Source organism: Triticum dicoccoides, chromosome 3B (assembly GCF_002162155.2).
Source record: "Triticum dicoccoides isolate Atlit2015 ecotype Zavitan chromosome 3B, WEW_v2.0, whole genome shotgun sequence".
Taxonomy (NCBI): domain Eukaryota; kingdom Viridiplantae; phylum Streptophyta; class Magnoliopsida; order Poales; family Poaceae; genus Triticum; species Triticum dicoccoides.
Window position 1 is genome coordinate 768,733,270 of NC_041385.1, and position 23,123 is coordinate 768,756,392.

Here is a 23,123-nt window from a genome sequence, read left to right on the forward strand (position 1 = left end):
AAGCTAGCTGTAGTGATCCTTTTGATCAATCATAACCTGTAATTATCCTCACTATATTCTTTTCTGTGGTATTATGCAGGATGAAGATGTATGAAATGAGAAAAGGTGGACGCTTTGGCATTGGGTTCATTGACCCAAACACCGTTAATGAATACACATGGCGGATAAATCCACATCATCAAAAGGACGTAGAGGACAACATGCTAGAGTTCTTGAAGCACCTCAAATACAATGAAGATATACTACTTCCTTACAACTTCCAGTGAGTCACACTGTCTTGTACTACGAATTCTCTGTTTTTGCCTACTAGCTAGCTACATGTTTTTGCTTACATACGCCCGCTTAATTAAGACATGCAAACGTGTGTGCATGCAGATTTCACTGGGTCTTGTGTATCATTAAAGTTGACGCCGGAACAGTTGAAATACTGGACTCACTACTCAAAGTTAAAACTGACTATAACATCTTGTTTGGGATAGTCAACAGGTAATTTCAATCATTATTAACTATATATCTCGGCCTATTTGGTTCGTCATTTCATGATATGAACTATTTAATAACCCCTTTATTCATTTTCTTTGTCGGCGGGCAGGGCTTGGGCAAGGTTCATCAGTGTCACGGATGGCGAATGGAAAAAAAAGCTTCAATGGTTTTGACCCAAGGTAAGTAATTAAGTAGTACTAGCTAGCTAGCTAGCTGCCATCTCTTTAATTATCATGCTTGATTAATTATTATCTGATCAAATTCCATTCTCGTAAAGGCCCTGAAGCAGGCGCAGGGGACTGCTCTGTGTGCATTCTGCGTTTGCGAGAACATTCACATGATGGCGTCCGAAAGGAGCAGATCTCAAAGACAGGAATGGGTACGCTTGTCAGAACACTATTCACAATTTTTACACCATTATCGATATCTAGTCACACAACTAATACACATGCATATTGATCTCCTTCTTAACAGTTCAGAGAGGTGCGGGAGAAGCTCCTAGAAACGGAGCGCGTAGAAGCACTTCAAGAGGAAATAGCGGGATTTTTGCTCGACCAGGTCATAAATCCGAAGGGAGAATACTATTACCCGCTACCGCCGCCATGAAAACCACTTCCAATTGTCATCGTGCTCCGAAGGCACCAATTAGGCTAATGCCACTGGCTCCGAAGGCAACATGCATATGTAGGAGAAATTGTATATAGCTATACATTTGTGTATGTGTGAATTAATTAATATGGTGGTTTGTGAGACATTGATGATATATATATGCATGATTGGTTCTACTAGAAATTCTATTTATATATATATATATATATATATATATATATATATATATATATATGCATAACGTGTACAATGTGTAGTATCGTAAAATACCAGCAAACGAAAAAGAATTAAAATGGAAACACAAAATTAAATGAAAAAGAAATCATAAAACTAAAAAAACCGCAAACCTTATAGTACCGGTTGGTATTACCAACTGGTACAAAAGGGCTCCAGGGCCCCGGAGCTGGCTCGTGCCATGTGGTTGCCCTTTAGCACCGGTTCGTGCTGAACCGGTACTAAAGGGGGGGCCTTTAGTGCCCACACTTTAGTGCCGGTTATGGAACCGGCACTAAAGGGCCTTACGAACCGGTGCTATTGCCCGGTTCTGCACTAGTGTACGGGTATCTCCGAAAGTGTCTGTTGGGTTGGCACGAATCGAGACTGGGATTTGTCACTCCGTATGACGGAGAGGTATCTCTGGGCCCACTCGGTAATGCATCATCATAATGATCTCAATGTGACTAAGTGTCTGGTCACGGGATCATGCATTACGATATGAGTAAAGTGACTTGCCGGTAACGAGATTAAACGAGGTATTGGGATACCAACGGTCGAGTCTCGGGCAACTAACGTACCGATTGACAAAGGGAATTGTATACATGGTTGATTGAATCCTCGACATCGTGGTTCATTCGATGAGATCATCTAAGAGCATGTGGGAGCCAACATGGGTATCCAGATCCCTCTGTTGGTTATTGACCGGAGAGGCATCTCGGTCATGTCTGCATGTCTCCCGAACCCGTAGGGTCTACACACTTAAGGTTCGGTGACGCTAGGGTTGTAGAGATATGAGTATGTAGTAAACTGAAAGTTGTTCGGAGTCCCGGATGAGATCCCGGACGTCACGAGGATTTCCGGAATGGTCCGGAGGTAAAGAATCATATATAGGAAGTGAAGTTTCGGCCATCGGGAATAGTTTCGGGGGTTACCGGTATTGTACTGAGACCACCGGAAGGGTCCCTGGGGTCCACTGGGTGGGGCCACCTATCCCGGAGGGCCCCATGGGCTTAAGTGGGAGGGGAACCAGCCCCTGGTGGGCTGGTGCGCCCCCCTGGGCCCCCCTGTGCCTAGGGTTGGAAACCCTAGGGTGGGGGCGCCTCCACTTGCCTTGAGGGGCAAGGCACCCCCTTGGCCGCCGCCCCCCTAGGAGATCCCATCTCCTAGGGCCGCCGCCCCCCTAGGGGCTCTATATAAAGAGGGGGGAGGGTGGGCAGCCGCACCCTTGCACTTGGCGCCTCCCTTCCCCCTTGCTACACCTCTCCCTCTCGCAGACGCTTGGCGAAGCCCTGCCGAGATCGCTGCTGCATCCACCACCACGCCGTCGTGCTGCTGGATCTTCATCAACCTCTCCTTCCCCCTTGCTGGATCAAGAAGGAGGAGACGTCTCCCTGACCATACGTGTGTTGAACGCGGATGTGCCGTCCGTTCGGCGCTAGGATCTCCGATGATTTGGATCACGACGAGTACGAGCCGTTCTCTTGAACGCTTCGGCTCGATCTACAAGGGTATGTAGATGCACTCCTCTCTCTCGTTGCTAGATGAACTCATAGATTGATCTTGGTGAAACCGTAGGAAAATTTTTATTTTCCGCAACGTTCCCCATCACGCTTCCCACTCAAGCCGGACATAGTTCGGCAAAGAATTTCCTGAAAAGGAGAGAGACTTTAATGAGTTTAACACATCACCTAGGGTGAGTGTTGGAAGATGTCCGCGGAGCTGAACTCCAAGATCGGCGCTCGGTCAGATTCGATGGGTGCGGATACACGCGGTTCGGAGCCTATGGCCGGAGATGAGTCTAAGGTTCCGATGACACAGGCCTCGTTGGAGGTCAGATCTGTGTTCGGCTCTAGCGCCGCTGAGTCTGCGGATTCCGTGGCGAGGTTGAGATTCCCGTCATCGGATGGTGCACTCTACTCTGGATCTAGGGCCGGAGTAGTTACAGGTGCTATCTTTTGAGCATAGTCCGATGATAGATTTAGGCCATGTTCATCGTGGCGGCAGGGTGCAACTGTTATGGGTTCGAACCCGTTGAAAATTAAGTCTCCGCGGATGTCGGCGGTGTAGTTCAACGTTCCAAACCTGACCTGATGGCTAGGGGCGTAGATGTCGATCTGCTCCAGATGGCCAAGCGAGTTGGCCGGCAGTGTGAAGCCACTGAATACGAAAATCTGTCCGGGAAGAAAAATCTCACCCTGGATTGCGTTGTTGTAGATGATTGAAGGAGTCATCAAGCCTTACAATGATGACGCAATGGAGCTCTCAATGAAAGCACCAATGTCGGTGTCAAAACCGACGGATCTCGGGTAGGGGGTCCCGAACTTTGCAATGGTAACAGGAGGCGGGGGACACAATGTTTACCCAGGTTCGGGCCCTCTCGATGGAGGTAATACCCTACTTCCTTCTTGATTGTTCTTGATGATCTGAGTATTACAAGAGTTGATATACCATGAGATCATAGAGGCTAAACCCTAGAAGCTAGCCTATGATTACGATTGTTCTTGTCCTACGGACTAAACCCTCCGATTTATATAGACACCGGAGGGTCTAGGGTTACACAGAGTCGGTTACAGAGAAAGGAATCTTCATATCTGAAGTCTTCTATCTTGTATCTTCATAGCCCAACAGTCCGGCATATGCGTATAGTCCGGCTTTCCGAGGACCCCTTAATCCAGGACTCCCTCAGAGGGGAGTACGAAAAGCTCAACTCTTTCTTCCGTAGCATAGGCATTGAACATCATGTGTCTTGCCCTCATGCTCATCAACAAAACGCCTCCACTGAGCGGAAACATCGACATTGTTGAGGTTGGTCTATCCCTTCTTGCTCATGCGTCTATGCCTCTCAAGTATTGGGATGAAGCATTTATTACTGCCACCTATCTTATAAATCGTCTCCCTAGTAAAGTATTTGGCAACATCACTCCATTGGAGCGGTTATATCACCAAAATCCGACTACAATTCTCTCAAAATATTTGGGTGTGCTTGCTATCCCAATCTACGTCCATACAATCGCCATAAACTTGAGCTTCGTTCAACTCAATGTGTCTTTATTGGCTATAGCAATCTTCATAAAGCATACAAATGTCTAGAAGTTGCAACTGGACGGATTTATATTTCTCGAGATGTTGTTTTTGATGAAACTCTTTTTCCGTTTGCCAAACTTCATCCAAACGCCAGAGCCCTTCTTCAAGCTGAGATAGCACTTCTTCCAGATCACGGGGGTGAATTAAATAAAACTGACTATGTGCAAAATTCCGTCAAAAATAGTGGTTCTGATGATGTGTGTGCAAGATTGGGGCGTCATCTTATGTGTGCAGAACAGGACAAGAATGGCGCAGAAAACGGAGCTGATTCACCTGGCAGCAGCGCCGTGTGATCCGGCGCTGATCCGAGCATCAGCCCTGCCTCTCTTGTTGTGAGATCCGACGCAGATCGGCATGCAGCAAATCAGGCGCACGCCAGCGCGGGCCCATCTCGTCCTGACACAGTTGTGGCCGACAGCCTCCACCTGGTGGACCCCGCCAACCGACGCGCCAGCCCACGCGCGGGAGAGATCGTGTCTCTACGCGGTGCGCAACACGCTGGGAACCAGCAGATCGAGCCAGCCACCGACAGCATCAACAGTGGGGCGCCTACGGGACCTGCGGGACCAGGATCGCCCTCGGATCACGCGCTGGGCCCCTGTGCACATTCTACGCACGAATCCTTCTCGGAACCGGAGTCGGGATCCTCTGCGCAGGATCCTACAACATCTCCTGCACCGGGATCTTCTGCGCCTACAACACCAACAACTCATCAACCTCCTCGACGACACACTCATTCACAGTCAGGTATTATCAAAGCAAAAGAATACACTGATGGTACGGTCAGGTATGACAAAGTTAAACGTGCTTTTCTCAGTAGTATTGGTGAACCAACTCATTTGCATGATGCTCTTGCACATAAAGATTGGAAAGAAGCCATGGATCATGAATATGATGCACTCATGAAAAATAAAACATGGCATCTAGTACCACCAAGGCGGGGTCACAATGTCATTGATTGTAAATGGGTATACAAAATAAAGAGAAAATCTGATGGAAGCATAGACATATACAAGGCTAGACTAGTTGCCAAAGGTTTCAAACAGAGGTTTGGTATTGATTATGAAGATACATTTAGTCATGTTGTTAAGTCAGCTACTATTCGACTTGTATTGTCTGTTGCTCTTTCTAGAGGATGGAGTTTACGACAGCTAGATGTTCAGAACGTGTTTCTTCATGGTGTTCTTGAGGAAGAAGTGTTCATGCGGCAACCACTAGGATATGAGGACCAAAGTGCACCACACTATGTCTGTAAGTTGGATAAAACTTTGTATGGTTTGAAACAAGCCCCGAGAGCTTGGTACTCAAGATTGAACATGCAACTACAACAACTTGGGTTTAGACCATCTAAAGTAGATACCCCATTGTTCTTTTGTCATAGAGATAATATCACTATATTTGTGCTTGTCTATGTTGATGATATAATTATGGCTAGTTCAAGTGCACATGCTACCACTTGTTTGCTTAAAGATCTAAAGTTGGAGTTTGCTCTCAAGGACTTAAGTGATCTTCATTATTTTCTTGGCATAGAAGTTAATCAGATAAAATATGCTATACTTCTTACACAGGAAAAATACACTACTGACATACTCAGGAGAGTAGGATCGGAAAATTGTAAACCTGTGAGTACACTAATTTCAACTTCAGAAAAACTTATAGTTGAAAGTGGAGAGGCACTTGGACCAGAAGATGCAACAAAATACAAAAGTGTTGTTGGTGCTTTACAATATTTGACCCTTACTCGTCCTGATATTTCTTACTCTGTGAATAAGGTATGTCAATATTTGCATGTACCTAGAACAACTCACTGGACTGCAGTAAAAAGGATTTTGAGGTACCTTAAATATTCAGAAGGTCTTGGACTTCAGATTACCAAGTCATTGTCTATGCTTGTTACTGCATACTCTGATGCAGACTGGGCAGGATGTGCTGATGATAGAAGGTCCACAGGTGGTTTTGCTGTTTTTCTGGGAACAAATCTTGTGTCTTGGAGTGCAAGAAAGCAAGCAACCGTTCCTAGGTCAAGTACAAGAGTTGAATACAAGGCCTTAGCAAATGCTAGGGCTGAAGTAATGTGGATACAGACACTACTCTATGAGCTTGGAATTAAAGCTCCATAGGCTGCGAGGTTATGGTGTGACAATATTGGTGCAACCTATCTCTCAGCCAATCCGGTCTTTCATGCAAGCAAAAAACACATTGAAGTTGACTTTCATTTTGTCAGAGAAAGAGTAGCTCGAAAGCTACTGGACATTATCTTTATACCTACTGAAGATCAACTTGCTGATGGATTTACAAAACCTCTCACCATGAGAAGGTTGGACGAGTTCAAGTACAACCTTAGCAAAGTTTCACAAGGTTAAGATTGAGGGGAGTGTTGGAATAGTTAGTTAGAGATAGAGTTGTATAGGGATAGATATCTTGTTTAAACCTTGTACCCTTCTCTATTTCTTCTTCTGTTATCCTCCTGTAACGATCATTCTCTATAAAGAGCGATCTCTCTCGATCTCGTCTTGTAAGCCACGACATTGTTTCTATATATACAAGTGCGGCCCGAGCAAAAGGATTCAACGCTTCCTAATACGTTTCACACAACTCTCTCTCTCTCACTTGCTCAGACGAAGGTGGAAGAAGAAGCACACTATTTTTTTTCTCGGCGCACAAACGCCTCGCCGCACGAACGGAGATTTCTTTTCTTCAGCACAAACTGAGGCTCGGCAACACACCGTGGCTGAGAACACACGCGAACACACACGACTACATCTCGAGCCCCCCCCAGACGCCCTCACGGCCCTCACCTCTGCTTAAATAGCCTGACCAACGCATACAGCCAGCTGCCACACACCCCACTAACGTGATTTTTTTCTACTCTTAAAAAAATGTTGTCGCCTACAAAAAGTTTCACAATTTAAAAAATGTTCTAGTTTACAATTTTTTCTCACAAATTCAAAAAAGTACAATTTTTCCAAAATTTATTCACATATTCAATAAATGTCCGTGGAGTTTCAAATAACGTTCACACTTACAAAATTTGTTTGGAATTTAAAAAATGTTCCTGCTTTCAATGATTGGTTCACAAATTCAGCAAAATGTTTGAGGGAATTCAATAAACCTTTTTGGTTTCTATTTTTCTTGGACTTACTGAAAAGCTGTTCGAAAATTCCAATTGTTGTTTGTGTTTTCCAAAAATTGTTGGTTTTCAAAATTTTGTCCATACTTTTCAAAAAATGTTCATGTTGTATCATTCTGAACAATCTTGGACACGAACATTTTTCTAATTTCTTTTACTTTTTCTAAAAATGTGATATTTTTTCAATTTATGAACAAAATTGAAAAAATGAACATTTTATGAAATTTTAAATAAAATTAAGAGCATTAATATTTAAAAAAACAATGAATTGGAAAAAGAAATAAAAAATAAAATAAAAACACTTCTTCTTCGGTACAACCCCCTAAACACATTGACGGACCAGATCTGTCATTACCCCTTCATAAGAACGAAATCACTAGTTAAGGAGTACTCGTTGCGAAGATCACTCCAACTCCCCAGGCTGCGACAAGTGGCACGTTGCATGTGCGCCACTTGTCGCAACCTGTGAGTTTTCCCTTTTTTCGTAGATCTGTTTATTCAAAACATTTTATCTCTTAAACCGTGTGTCCAAATCTCGAACCGCTCTCGCCGTTGAATTCCTCGCATTGAGATCTTCAAAACTAGATCCCGTGTTGATAGGTTTTGACGAACTTTTTTTTCATGAAAAAACCGGACAAAAAACCGAACCAGGAGCATGGGTTTTTTCCCTTTCTGAAAGAGGCACGCCAATGCCTCTGGCGATATCACAATCGCGCCTCTCGTGGAAGCAAAACCGCGACTCTCGTGAAAAAAAGAGAAAATGTGTTTTTCCCTTTTCGAAAGAGGCACGCCCGTGCCTCTAACGAAATCACAACCGTGCCTCTCGCGGAAGCAAAACCGTGACTCTCGCGAAAGAAAAAAAAATTGTAAACGTGTTTTTTTCGTTTCCGAGGAGGCACGGCCGTGTCTCTCGTGGAACCATAACCATGCCTCTCGCGGAAGCAAAACTGCGACTCTCGCGAAAGAAAAAAAAATAGAAAACACATTTTTTTTCGTTTTCGAGAGGCACGACCATGACTCTCGCGAAAGCACTACCGTGCCCCTCAAGGAAGTAGAACCATGACTCTCACGAAAGGAAAAAAACAGAATACGTGTTTTTTTTCATTTTCGAGATGCACGACCGTGACTCTCGCAAAAGAAAAACTGTGCCCTCTCGCGGAAGCAACACCGTGACTCTTGCGAACGAAAAAAATACATTTTTTGTGAATTTTTTTTGGTCGAAAAGCTAGGGAAGACCGGCGGAAAACCAAAAAGTCGAAAACCCAAAAAAACCCGTTTAAAAAGCCGAAAACGCGTGCGAAAAAAAACAAAATCCGGAGGGAGCGCCCAGAGCGCGACACATAGTGAATGGCTGAGAGGGCGCCAAGTGACCAGGACCTTCCGCAAACAGATAAACAAGCAGAACCACTAGGATGAGCGAGCTTTCTTGACTAAATAACTGCGCAGAGATTTAAGAACTATGAGCAGCGACATATTTGAACTTTTTTTTGGAAATTTGAACGTGACTTTTTTTAAATGCTAATATTTTTCGAAATTGTAAAGAAAATTATGAAAGTGCAGACAAATTTTCCGAACCGTGGAACACATTTTTAAACTCCGATTTTTCTTTAAAAAATGAGACTTTATAATTTCAAATTTCTTTTGAAAACACAAACAATTTTGAAACTCTGAGGTGTTTAAAACGCAACCATTTTTTGAACTCATTTGAAAAAAATTAATAAAATAAATAAATATGTTGAACATTTTTTAAACTTTGTGACATTGAAAACCAAAAAAAAATTCATGAACCTTCTTAAACGTTCCCAAACCGGTAAAAACCAGGCTGGAATTCTCTAGAGGTTCCCAAAACCGGCATCTGCAAGACAAGGAACAGATTAAAATGGGCTAGCCCATGTTCACTCGTATCGATTGGGTACATGGGAAACAACAATTGTTTGACGTAATAAGCGTCAAATAGGGTTTTCCCCCGATTGATGACGTTGCCTAGTTAGGCCAACGCGTAAATAGTTTTTCTATTTTTCTTTTTTTTCTTTTTTTGGTAATTCAATTTTTTCCTTTTCAAACTTTATAGTTCTTTTTGAAACTTTTTCAAAAAAGGAAATTTGTTTGGAATACCCTAAATGTTCTTGTTTTCAAATATTTTTAGAATTTTAAAAATATTTTGCAATTTGAAAAGAAATCATGTTCTCGAATATATTGTTCACCGATTTTAAGAAGTACTTGTGCTTAAAAAAAGTTGATAATATCTTAAAATAGTAAATTGTTTCCAATTTTTGTTACATTTTTTCATCAATTGTTGGAAATTTGTTACCAATTTTGGAAAAGGTGTTCAAACTTGCCAAATTTTCCCATGCATGGCCACGAACAAGAACAGACTCTCAAATGGACCATTTTGGCCTACTCGCGACTTCCTCTGTTGAACATGGTATATTTTTCTACATGCATGAACTGACCTCAACTTTTGCAAGCATGTGGGCATGCCCATGGTAGTCATGTATGCCAAGTTTAAATGAATTTGGACACCGTATGGAAGTTGTGTCATGTCCGGCCATTTCTCGGCGAAAACTTAAAAATGCAAGATTTGTTGAAAACTGAAACAAATTGGCATTGCGCCTTGAAGTGGCCATACAATACCAAGAAAATGGAGCCATTTTAGAGATGTTGAGAAATGAAGTGCTCCCGAATGGACCCTTCTCACCTACCATGAACATGGTCTTTTTTGACATGCATGAAATGACCCCAGCTTTTGCAAGCAACTGAAATTGCCCATGGTAGGTATCCATGATAGATTTGAACGAATTCTGACACCATATGCAATTTGCGTCACGTTCGACCATTTATTGGTCATTTTCCACCAAAATAAATTCAGAAAGTGAAAGAATAGCCGAAAACTCAAAAAACTTGGCATGGTGCCTTGAATGGTCATGCAGGACCATTAAAAAAATTGGGGCTATTTAAGGGATGTCGAGTAACGAGCAACTCCCAAACGGACCCTTCTGGGATAAATGGCCGATAAACTGATGCAGCATGGATAGGAATGTCAGGCATGGATATTGATCCTTCTGATGCAAGATTTGTTGCGTCACATCGAAGTAGTCAACCTCCCACCCCATGCAAGTCAAAACTTATGCAGCGTGGATAGGACTGCGGACAACACACTTGGCAAACTTTTAGGACCATATATGCATCTTCATAGTATTCGGACTAATATGACACACACTGAATATTTTTAAGACTTATGGTGTGTTCTACTCTTAAAAAAATGTTGCCGCCTACAAAAGGTTTCACAATTTAAAAATGTTCTAGTTTACAAACTTTTCTCACAAATTCAAAAAAGTACAATTTTTCCAAAATTTATTCACATATTCAAAAAATTTCTGTGGAGTTTCAAATAATGTTCGCACTTTCAAAATTTGTTTGGAATTTAAAAAATGTTCCTGCTTTCAGCAAAATGTTTGAGGAAATTCAATAAACCTTCTTGGTTTCTACTTTTCTTAGACTTACTGAAAAAATGTTCGAAAATTCCAATTGTTGTTTGTGTTTTCCAAAAATTGCAAAATTCAATCAACTTGCATATCCATGGTAATAAGGAAATTAATTTGACGTTGGTCAAAGGGAAATGATTGCTCCAAGCCGGCTGATAATCACGATGCATCTGCCGCCTCCGTTGCGTGCCACAGGTCTGCAGCATAAAGGCAAGTGCAAGCACTTATTTCTACCACAGCATTGTTGTTGTAAATTTTGGCGGCAAACGACTACTGTGATGCGACTCGGGTTAGTTTTTGTAGAAATATAATCCTTCAGCAAATCCTCTATTGCAAAAAAAAACCCACAACAAGACGGTTGTTGCAGAAAAGTTCTAAAAAGAATCTGCAGCAAAATTTCTGTTGAAAAAAAACTGCAGCAAGGCGTCTGTTGCAAAAATTCTGCAACAAGATGTGAGTTGCAAGAACAACCAATGGTGGAAAAAAGGCCTTTGGTCGCGGTTCGCAACTGCCATTAGTCGCGGTTGCGCAACCGCGACCAAATAAGCGCGACTAAAGCCCCCCACCTTTAGTCGCGGCTCCTTAAGAACCGCGACTAAAGGCCCGTCCACGTGGGCGCCAGGCGGCCGTCGGGGCGGAGGACCTTTAGTCGCGGTTCTTCTGGCCAACCACGACTAAAGGCCGCCGCAGGTTTAGGGTTTTAGCCCCCCCTAAACCTGTTTTCTGTTTAATTTGTATTGTTTTATTTCTTTTGTGCTTTATTTTAATTTTGAAGGAGTTTCATATATTCTACGGTACTACATACATGCATATGAATGTACAATTTCAAATAAATTTGAAATTAGAACCAAAAAGAATTCAAGAGGAATATACAATATATATTCAATATCATCGGATGACCATATACAATTTTGAACAAGTTTCCATACATGATTTAATGCATATAAAGTTCTACGTCCTCGTAATAGTGTTCTCCTTTAGGATGGAGGACTTCCCTGCTGAACCATCCAGCTAGTTCCTCTTGAAGTGGTCGGAAGCGAGCTTCTGGACTAAGCATCCACCGGAGGTTATTCCTCTGAGCATTGGTATCACTCGGAATCCGCTCAGAGGTGTATCTCCGGATCATCTCACAGACATAGTATCCACATAGATTGGTCTCCGGTGGCTGAATATCCCCAGCATTCTTAGCCTTTAACATTTTGAATTCTAGCTCTTTTTTGAATTCACCGACCTTTGTATCTACGAACCGTCTCCAAACCCTACGAGGCAAAGAAAATTAAATGAACAAGAGAGTTATTAATTAGTTACTTGATATTAGGAAATGAACGAAATAGGCCGATCGATATAGAGCGCAAATGAATGAAAATAATTACTTCTGCAGCATTCTTCTCATGCCGCCCCAAAGCTTTGGATCCATATTCACAGAGTCGTGGACGAGACATTCTGAGGTGTTAACTTTAATTACTAGCAGAATCCAGTGGAACCTGCGGACACGATACATGCACAGTACGTCATGCATAACTCATCGATTAGCCGGCCACATACCATGCATGGAGTAAACAAAAGAGAATGTGCTCAAGATAGAAACACTCACTCAAAATGGTAAGGAAATAGAATATCACTTTTGAGTTCCTGCTTTGTAAGAAAGTGCCACAGGTCTGCCTCCACGTCGGCGGGGTGACGCTCCAACACATGTCCATTAACGATGTGTGGGTCAATGAACCCAACATCATGGATGTTCCTTACTCTGCATTCCTTAATCTTCATTCTGCATGTATAATAGCGGACACAACAATATAGTTAGGACATATATATAGTGCAGGCAATATGAACGAGATGGGGTAGAAATTAATAAATCACTTACAGAACGTAGCAACTGATGATAGATTTATCGAGCTCGCGCAGATTGAAAAGCTGGAACAATTCACTCAGTTCAATTTGTACATAGTAATGTTTGAAGTGATGCTCATGTCTAACTTCCGCATAAATATATTCTTTGGCGTTTTTATTTTTTATGTAACCCTTGTACCATTTCAGCAGACGTTTCATTTGTGGAGGTAGATCCTTTTCCTGCGCAGGCTCGACGAGAGGCCCATTCTTGACATATGTAATTACTACCTCCTTCACTGGCGCCTCATCAAGGCCTAACAGTTCACGAAGAGTAATACCTAAGTTGGCCGCTTGTTCTCTGGCACTCGTTACAGTCAATCCCTGTGCTGCCGCAGCTTGTATGATCTCGTGGGCATCCGGACAGAAGGCTTCCACTATAAGCGGGGCAATCGATTGTTTACTTTGTTCCCCGAGCTGGGCAACTTGTTTCCCGCTTTTTTTACTTTCGGCCTTCTCCCGCTCTTTGTTCTCCTTGAACATGAGTGCCTGCCTGCGAAGTTCACGTGCATAGTCGTTAGGCAGATTCTTCGCGGCTTGGGACGGTGTGCTCAAAAATGACTTAGCCCACTTCTTTTGCTCATCAGAAAATACTGGCTTGGGCTCGGGCTCTCTTTTCTTCTTGTAGTCCGCCTTCCATTTCTCCAAATCAGCAGCCGCGGCCGCGTCGACTTCCTCGGCACTACGTTCCCAAGGCCTTGTGGGGAGAGGCTTCAGTGATGGCTCCGGTACCTTTGTGGTCTTAGGTACATAAGGGTCCGGGTTAATAATCCAGGACTGCTTCTGCTTCTTTGCCGGAGGTGGATTGGGGGGCGGCGTCTGATCACCCGCCGGACAAGGACTGGGGGGCGGCGGCTGATCACCCGCCGGACGTTGTGGACTGGGGGGCGGCGTCGGCTGACGTGACGGAGGTGTAGGTGAACCGCCACCACCACCACCACCACCACCACCGCCACCGCCACCACCACCACCGTAGGGGGGTGGACTTGTTGTCCTTGGCGCCTCGCCTGGAAACTTGATAAACTTCTTTTGCCATAGAATGAAATGGCGCTTGACATCTCCAAGTCTTTTCTCCCCTTCAGGTGTAGCAATGTCAATCTCCAGGTCGTCAAACCCTTGGACTATGTCCTCCACCGTGACACGAGCATAGCCATCTTGAATGGGGTTGTTGTGGTGGAGTGCTCCAGGTAAACCTGGTAAAGCACTGCCGATGGCTACCTTCATGGACATGTTCCCGATAGGATAATACAGATGACATTCTTTCATCTCCTTTATATCGTCCACGGGGTAGCGAGGAGGCTCCGGTGAAGTAATTTCGACCACCAGAGGCTCCGGTGCAGTAATTTCGACCACCAGAGGCTCCGGTGCAGTAATTTCGATCGTCGGTGCATCTGCACCAGCCGGTGGGGCCTCCGTGGAAGCCACGCTGCTTCTCCGCTGCTGGCTTCCGAGATCCGCTGGATGATCTTCATGCTGCACCCGAGCTGCATCTCTTTCGGCTACTAGTACACTCATGGTTTTCTTCATCACATCCATTTCCGATGCCAACCGCGCCACAACATCTGCTTCCCGATCCATCTTTCTCTTACGGCTTCTGTAACCGTACGGGTCATCGTTCTGGGGGAACCCTATTTTCCACGGAATGTGCCCCATGCCTCGTACACGTCCTCCGTGTTCAGGATTCCCGAGGGCTTTTGTCAGCGCGTCGTTCTCTCTGTTGAACTTGATCTTCCCCTGTTGAGCATCCCTCATTGCGTTAATAAGGTCTTGGCCAACATGTACAGCTGATCTACAACATCATTGTCATTCATTAAATGTTTTCTCAACCAACTGCCGAAAGTCTCCATGTGGGCCTTCCTAATCCAGGATTCAGGCTTCCCCGGGTTGTCCGAGCGTAAAATATTCTTGTGTTTCTCAAAGTACGGAGCCACCAAGCTGGAATTGGTCAGTACAGTGTGGTGTGCTTCAGTCAGAGAATGGCCGTCCATACATATCGTTGATTTCCTTCCGATCGTGCCTTTTCCACTTAGTCTCCCCTCGTGCCGCGATCGAGGAAGACCAATCGGCTTAATGTCAGGAACAAAGTCAACACAAAACTCAATTACCTCCTCATTTCCATAGCCCTTGGTGATGCTTCCTTCTGGCCTAGCACGGTTACGAACATATTTCTTTAATACTCCCATGAACCTCTCGAAGGGGAACATATTGTGTAGAAATACAGGACCGAGAATGAAAATCTCTTCGACTAGGTGAACCAGGAGGTGCGTCATAATATTGAAGAAGGATGGCGGGAACACCAACTCGAAACTGACAAGGCATTGGATCACATCGTTCTGTAACCGTGGTAGAACTTCTGGATTGATTACCTTCTGAGAGATTGCATTGAGGAATGCACATAAACTCACAATGGCTACTCGAACATTTTCCGGCAGGAGCCCCCTCAAAGCAATCGGAAGCAATTGCGTCATAATCACGTGGCAGTCGTGAGACTTCAGGTTTTGGAACTTTTTCTCCGCCATGTTTATTATTCCCTTTATATTGGACGAGAATCCAGACGGGACCTTCATACTGCTCAGGCATTCAAAAAAGATGACCTTCTCTTCTTTGGTCAGAGCGTAGCTGGCACGACCTTGAAACCATTCCGGATGCCGGTCATCAGGGTCTTTCAAACGTTGCTGGTCCTGCCGTGCTTCCTTTGTATCATTTGTCTTCCCATACACGCCCAAGAAGCTTAGGAGGTTCACGCAAATATTCTTCGTAACGTGCATCACGTCGATTGCAGAGCGGACATCTAGGACTTTCCAATATTCTAGCTCCCAGAATATAGATTTCTTCTTCCACATGGCTGCGTGCCCGTTAGCTCCCTTCAGAACTGATTGTCCGCCAGGACCCTTTCCAAAGATGACTTTCAAATCCTTGACCATATCAAATACCTCAGCACCAGTGCGTTCCGCAGGCTTCGGCCGGTGATCTGCCTTGCCGTTGTAATGCTTGCCCTTCTTTCTTACTGGATGAATTTTCGGAAGAAATCGACGATGCCCAAGGTACACGTTCTTCTTACAATTTGGCAAATGTACACTTTCAGTCTCATGTAAGCAGTGCGTGCATGCATTGTATCCCTTATTTGACAGTCCCGAAAGGTTACTAAGAGCAGGCCAATCGTTGATGGTTACGAAAAGCAACGCTCGTAGGTCAAATTCCTCTTGTTTGTGCTCATCCCACACACGGACACCACCCCACAGCTGTAAAAGTTCATCAACTAATGGCCTTAGGTACACATCGATGTCGTTGCCGGGTTGCTTCGGACCTTGGATGAGCACTGGCATCATAATGAACTTCCGCTTCATGCACAACCAAGGAGGAAGGTTGTAGATGCATAGAGTCACGAGCCAGGTGCTATGGCTGGATCTCTGCTCGCCAAAAGGATTCATGCCATCCGTACTTAGAGCAAATCTTATGTTCCTTGCGTCAGCTGCAAAATCTTTGAACCATCTGTCAATCTTTCTCCATTGCGTTCCATCTGCGGTGTGTCTCAACTCCCCGTCCGACTTACGGTCCTCTTTGTGCCATCGCAACAACTTGGCATGCTCTTTGTTCCTGAACAGACGTTTCAACCGTGGTATTATAGGAGCATACCACATCACCTTGGCGGGAACCCTCTTCCTGGGTTTCTGGCCCTCAACATCGTCACTAGGGTCATCGCCTCTGATCTTATAACGCAATGCAGTGCATACCGGGCATTCATTCAAATTCTCGTATTCACCGCGGTAGAGGATGCAGTCGTTGATGCATGCATGCATCTTCAGAACCTCTAAACCTAGAGGGCAGACAACCTTCTTTGCTTCGTACGTACTGGCGGGCAACTCGTTATCCTTTGGAAACATATTCTTCAACATTTTCAGCAAGTTTTCAAATGCCGAGTCAGCTACACCTGCCTCTGCCTTCCATTTCAGCAAATCCAGTGTGCAGCCCAGCTTTTTCAGACCATCATCGCATCCGGGGTACAGCGCCTTTCTGTGATCCTCTAACATGCGATCCAAATTCTCCCTCTCCTTTTCAGTTTCGCAGCGTCTCCGTGCATCAGCAATGGTCCGACCAAGATCATCAACGGGATCATCACGTGCCTCTTCTTCACCTTCCCCTTCACCTTCAGCATCCTCCATGAAAGTATCACCGAAATGAGCAAGATAGCTTTCATCGATGAAATCATCCCCTTCTTCATCTTCTTCCATTATAACCCCTCTTTCTCCATGCTTGGTCCAACAATTATAGCTTGGCATGAAACCGTGCCGAAGCAGATGCATGTGAACATCTCTTGAGGAAGAGTAACCCTTCTGATTCTTACAGATAACACATGGACAAGATAACAAAACCCCCCTGCTTGTTCGCATTAGCCACTACGAGGAAATCTTTCAAACCCGTAGTGAACTCGCCGGAGAGTCGGTTACCGTACATCCATTGCCGATTCATCTGCATTATTATAATATAAAATATATAATTAACCATCATGCATTTGTTAAACTAACTAGCTACAAACAATATAAATTAAACAATGAACTGCACACATGCATATTTTATCAATGACACATCAAAGGTTCATCAAGTTGCTAACCGCGATCGAGGAGTGTGGCTCCAACACTTCATGTCATGTTTGTTTCATGCTCTTGGGGCATTTCATCAAACACCTTATGTGCATAAGAGGAACCAAAAGCAAACCTACACCCACTTGTGAAGAGAATGGCTCCAAATGGCTAAGTGTTGGCTGCTGGATGGGTATATATAGGGGAGGGGCTTTAGTTGCGGTTGGCCTGGCAAACCGTGACTAAAGGTGCCTGAAGGCCTTTAGTCGCGGTTGTCCTGGCCAACCGCGACTAAAGACCCTCACGTGCGCCAGCTGGCCACCGAGCGCCCTGGGCCCAGGCCTTTGGTCGCGGTTCACCTCCAGAACCGCGACTAAAGGTCCCATTAGTCGCGGTTCCTACAGCTTCGCGACTTATGGGGCTGGACAGAAGCCTGTTTTTCCACCAGTGAACAAGGCATGTGTTGCACTGGTCAATGGTAACGCTCGGCCGCTCGATGCGTCAAATCAGACAGCTCACGCTCGGCCGATCTTGTAAAAAGATCTTGGTCAAACCATCAAGGATCTTTGCACTACACGAGATGAATATGATGACGTCTTCACCGCCATACATAACCATCTTGACTTTATTTCAGTACAACTCTCAATCCAGAGAGACATTAGTCGAATTGATCGACACAAAACCCACCGTATAATGTTTCATCTATTTCTTGCATGCAGGGAGGGGAGCACCACAGAGGCACTTGTTGTGCTGAAAGTTGTAGAGATCGAACCTCGCCATGTTCCCGCCGGTCGGCACGGGGCCGCAGAGCCTGTTGTAGCTGACGTTGAAGAACTACAGGTTGGACAAGTTAGCGACCTGCGCCGGGATGCTGCCATGGATGGCATTGTGGCTCACGTCGACGAAGTAGAGCTGCTCCGGGAGCACCACGCCTGAGAGATCGAAATCGAAGGTGTTGCGGGACAGGTCGATGTACTGCAACTCCTTCCCGCGGCCGAAGAGGCCCGACGCGTCGCCGGTCAGGTCGTTCCGCGACAGGTCGAGGTGCGCAAAGTTCACGGAGGCGAACCCGGCCGGGACTGGTCCCGTGAGGTTGTTGTGCGACAGCCAGAGGTAGACCTGGTCCGCAAACTTGCTGAGGAACATCGGGGGGATGGCGCCGGTGAGGCGGTTGCGGCTGAGGTTGATGCCGGACAGGTTGGAGATGGTCCCCAGCGACGCCGGAATGGCGCCGCTGAGCGAGTTGAAGGAGAGCTCGAGGAAGGTGAGCTTCTTGAGCGCGCCCAGGAAGGACGGCACGGGGCCCGACACGGCCGTCCAGGAGATGCGGAGGCTGGAGAGGTTGGAGAGCTTGCCGATGGCCGGCGGTATGGGGCCCGAGAGCGCCGGGAGGTGGCGCAGGGTGAGGTCCTGCAGGTGGGGGAGGCCGGCGAGGGCGCTGGGGATGGTGCTCGTGAGGTTGGCGTCCTGGAAGACGGCGAGGCCGACGACGCGGCCGGTGAAGTGGTCGCAGGTGACGTCGTACCAGTCGCAGCACGGGCTGTCGGGCGTCCAGGACGCGAAGTGGTAGGCCTCCCCGAGGGCGGCCTTGACGGCGAGCAGCGCCGCATTGTCGCCTGGGTGGCAGTCCTTGTACGTCGGGTCCGGAGAGGGCTCGGCGTTGGCCGCGCAGGCGAGGAGAGAGCAGAGGAGGAGGACGAGCAGAGCGCGTGAGCGCATCCTCATCCTGTCGGCTGTGTGTGTGTAAGACAATAGGCTTTGGGGGGAACCGGCACAACCCTCTAGGGGTGGCCTATCACATATATATATAATGAGGTGGTATACAACGTTACAATATACACATGTAAATACAGTCTAACACCCTCCCTCAATCTTAGCCACTTTCTAATGAATCTAGAAGGGTAAGATTGCGCCTGCAAGTCTCAAACTGTGGCAAAGGCAATGGCTTGGTGAAGATGTCAGCAAGTTGATCCTTGAAAGAAATAAACTTGATCTGTAGTTGCTTCTGAGAGACACGTTCACGCACAAAGTGATAGTCAACTTCAATGTGTTTCGTTCGGGCATGGAATACCGGATTTGCAGAAAGGTATGTAGCACCGATGTTATCACACCAAAGAACAGGAGGCTGTGATTGGGGTATACTTAACTCCTGAAGCAAGGACTGTACCCAGATGATCTCTGATGTGGCATTGGCCACAACCTTATACTCAGCCTCAGTACTGCTACGCGAGACAGTAGCCTGTTTCCGAGCACTCCAGGCAATCAGGTTAGAGCCAAAGAAGACAGCATAACCCCCCGTGGATCGCCTGTCATCCGGATTGCCAGCCCAGTCTGCATCAGAATATGCTGAAAGACAACCAGAGTCAGACGGCCGAATATGCAAACCATGAGCCACCGTGAAACGAATATAGCGCAAAATCCGCTTAACAGCAGACCAATGAGTGTCACGGGATGACTGCAGATACTGGCAGACTCGGTTAACAGCATAGGAAATGTCTGGTCGCGTGATCGTCAAGTACTGGAGCCCACCAACAATACTCCTGTACTCTGTCGCATCAGAAGAAGAAAGAAGCACACCATCAACAGCATTGAGCTTATCAGTGGTAGACATGGGTGTAGTCGTTGGTTTGCACTTAAGCATCCCAGCTCGCTTTAACAAATCCAGAGAGTACTTCTTCTGCGTCATAACAAGGCCAGCAGCACGAGAAGTAACCTCCACACCAAGAAAGTAATGAAGCTTCCCAAGGTCCTTGACCGCAAAATCAGCACCAAGTGAGCGAACAAGCGCAGTAGCAGCCGACTGAGAGGAGCTGACCAAAATGATATCATCTACATAGACCAACAAGTACATAGTAACCTCAGGCCTTTGAAGAAGAAACAATGAGGAGTCAGCAGTTGATGATGCAAAACCATGAGCACGAAGAGCCATTGCAAGACGAGCATGCCAAGCACGAGGAGCCTGCTTCAGACCATAAATTGCCTTGGACAGACGACAGAGATGATCAGGGCGATCCGGATCAGAGAAACCCGGAGGCTAGCGCATGTAAACCTCCTCCGCCAAGACAACATGAAGAAAAGCATTTTGAACATCAAGCTGACGAAGAAACCAACCTCGAGTAACAGCCAGAGAGAGAAGAAGTCTGATGGTAGTAGGCTTGACCACTGGACTGAAGGTGTCTTCATAGTCAAGTCCAAAATGCTGTCGAAAACCAAGAGCAACCAGACGAGCCTTATAGCGCTCAATGGACCCATCAGAATGCCTCTTCACTTTGAAAACCCATTTGGAATCAATGACATTTACCCGTGATTGTGGAGGAACAAGAGTCCATGTCTGATTGCGAAGAAGCGCTTGATACTCCTGCTCCATGGCCTCTCTCCAATGAGGAATGCGCATAGCAGCTTGATACGTGTGTGGCTCAGAGGATGGATCTGCGAGAGCAGCAGACATGCACGCCGCTAACCAAGCAACTGTGCCATCGTGACGTTGCTTAGGCTGAAAAATGCCACTCCGACTGCGCGTATGTGGACGTAGAGCAGCAGCAGGAGCTGGCGGAGGCGAAGGTGACGGAGACGTGACGGTCGCCGGAGATGCAGGAATCACCTCAGGCGAGCTCGGGACAGACGACTCCGGGCTGCATGGCGAAGACTGGCCCGACGACAGGGGCTCAGAGGCCATGGGCGAACCGAGAGTGGGCGAGGCCACCTCCGGTGACACCGGCCCAGACGGCCTTGGCGAGGCGAGAGCAGGCGAGGCCGGCCCTGATGAGAAGGGCCCAGACACCCTGGGCGAGGCAGGGGCGGGCGAGGCCAGGCCTGGTGATGACTGCCCCGACGCCCTGGGCGAGACGGGGACCAAGGAGGCCGGCCTAGTCGGCGGGGTTGCAGGGGGCGACGATGGCGAAGGCAGCCCAGAAGCAAGAGGCGACCGGGCTAGGACTTCGATCGGCCGTGCATGAGCACGGAAACCGAGGCCATGCAGGGGCGCCATGTGCTCGTCATGCACAACAGAAGGTGCCGAGGATGAAGGCGATGGCAACGAAGAGGAAGATGGCACTTCCAGAATCTCCAAACGAGCCCCACGACCAGTGCCTGCACCATGGTTAGGCAACAATAGAGGAGAATATGCAACATCATCAAATTGGTCAGAAGCAACAGAGGATGAATGCATGACAGGTGGCTCGGTAGTGGACACAGGGAGTTTGGCAAAGGGAAAAACATGCTCATCAAACACAACATCCCGAGAGATGTAGACACGATTAGTGGGCACATGAAGACATTTGTATCCTTTATGAAGAGAGCTATAACCAAGAAAAACACACTTCTTGGAACGAAACTCGAGCTTACGCTTGTTATATGGACGGAGATGGGGCCAACAAGCACACCCAAACACCTTGAGAAAGGTGTAGTCCGGTTGTTCATTAAGGAGAACTTCAATGGGAGTCTTCATATTCAAAACACGAGTGGGAGTACGATTGATGAGAAAACATGCAGTGGTGAAAGCATCACTCCAAAAACGAAACGGAACAGATGCATGGGCCAAAAGAGTCAGACCAGCTTCAACAATGTGACGATGCTTACGTTCTACTGAACCATTCTGCTGATGTGTATGTGGACATGCTAAACGGTGAGTGATCCCAAGCGACTGAAAGAAGGAGTTGAGGTTGCGATACTCGCCACCCCAGTCCGACTGAACATGAACAATTTTGCGCTTGAGAAGGCGTTCAACATGTTTTTGGAACTGAACAAAAATGTTAAACACATCAGATTTACGTTTGATAAGATAAAGCCAGGTAAAGCGGCTGTAAGCATCAACAAAACTGATATAGTAATTATGACCACTAACAGAAGTCTGAGCAGGACCCCATACATCTGAAAACACAAGTTCTAAAGGATGTTTCACCTCACGACTGGACTCCGAAAAAGGAAGTTGATGACTCTTCCCCTGCTGACAAGCATCACACACTGCTATATCTTTATTACTAGACACACTAGGAAGCTCATGACGACGCAAAACATGCCGGACAATAGGTGTGGCCGGGTGACCAAGACGAGCATGCCACTGTGACGGAGATACCCGAACTCCACTGAAGACGCGAGCGACGCCAGGATGCTCCAGACGATAGAGACCTTGGCAGAGCCGCCCACTAAGAAGAATGTACCTCGTGCCCCGATCCTTAATAAAAAGATCAAAAGGATGAAATTCACAAAGCACATTATTATCACGAGTGAGTTTAGGAACTGAAAGAAGATTACGTGTCACAGATGGAACTCGAAGAACATTGCGAAGTTGAAGACTCCTATTGGCATGTCTAGTGAGAAGTGATGCTTGACCAATATGAGAGATGTGCATACCTGCTCCATTGGCGGTGTGGATCTTGTCGGAGCCATGGTAGGGTTCACGAGTGTGAAGCTTCCCCATCTCACTGGTCAGGTGCTCTGTCGCCCCAGAGTCCATGTACAAGTGGGGATCAATGGAGTAGGACTGAGTGTGTCCCTGTGGCTTCTGCGGCGGCGGACGATCAGCCATGGCGACCTGACGAGCAAAGTTGCGTGTATCCTTCCCGTCATTGCCGAGACCAAGAAAACCCCGCTGGAAGCGCTTGTGACACTTCGAGGCCCAGTGCCCATTGCGACCACAAAGCTGGCACA

At 46.4% G+C, this 23,123-nt stretch overlaps 1 pseudogene; it reads right to left on the minus strand.

Annotated features, from left to right (window-relative positions):
• Window positions 1-18,057: 18,057 nt before the first annotated feature.
• Window positions 18,058-19,213, minus strand: LOC119282135 (annotated as a pseudogene).
• Between the last annotated feature and the right edge of the window lie 3,910 nt (window positions 19,214-23,123).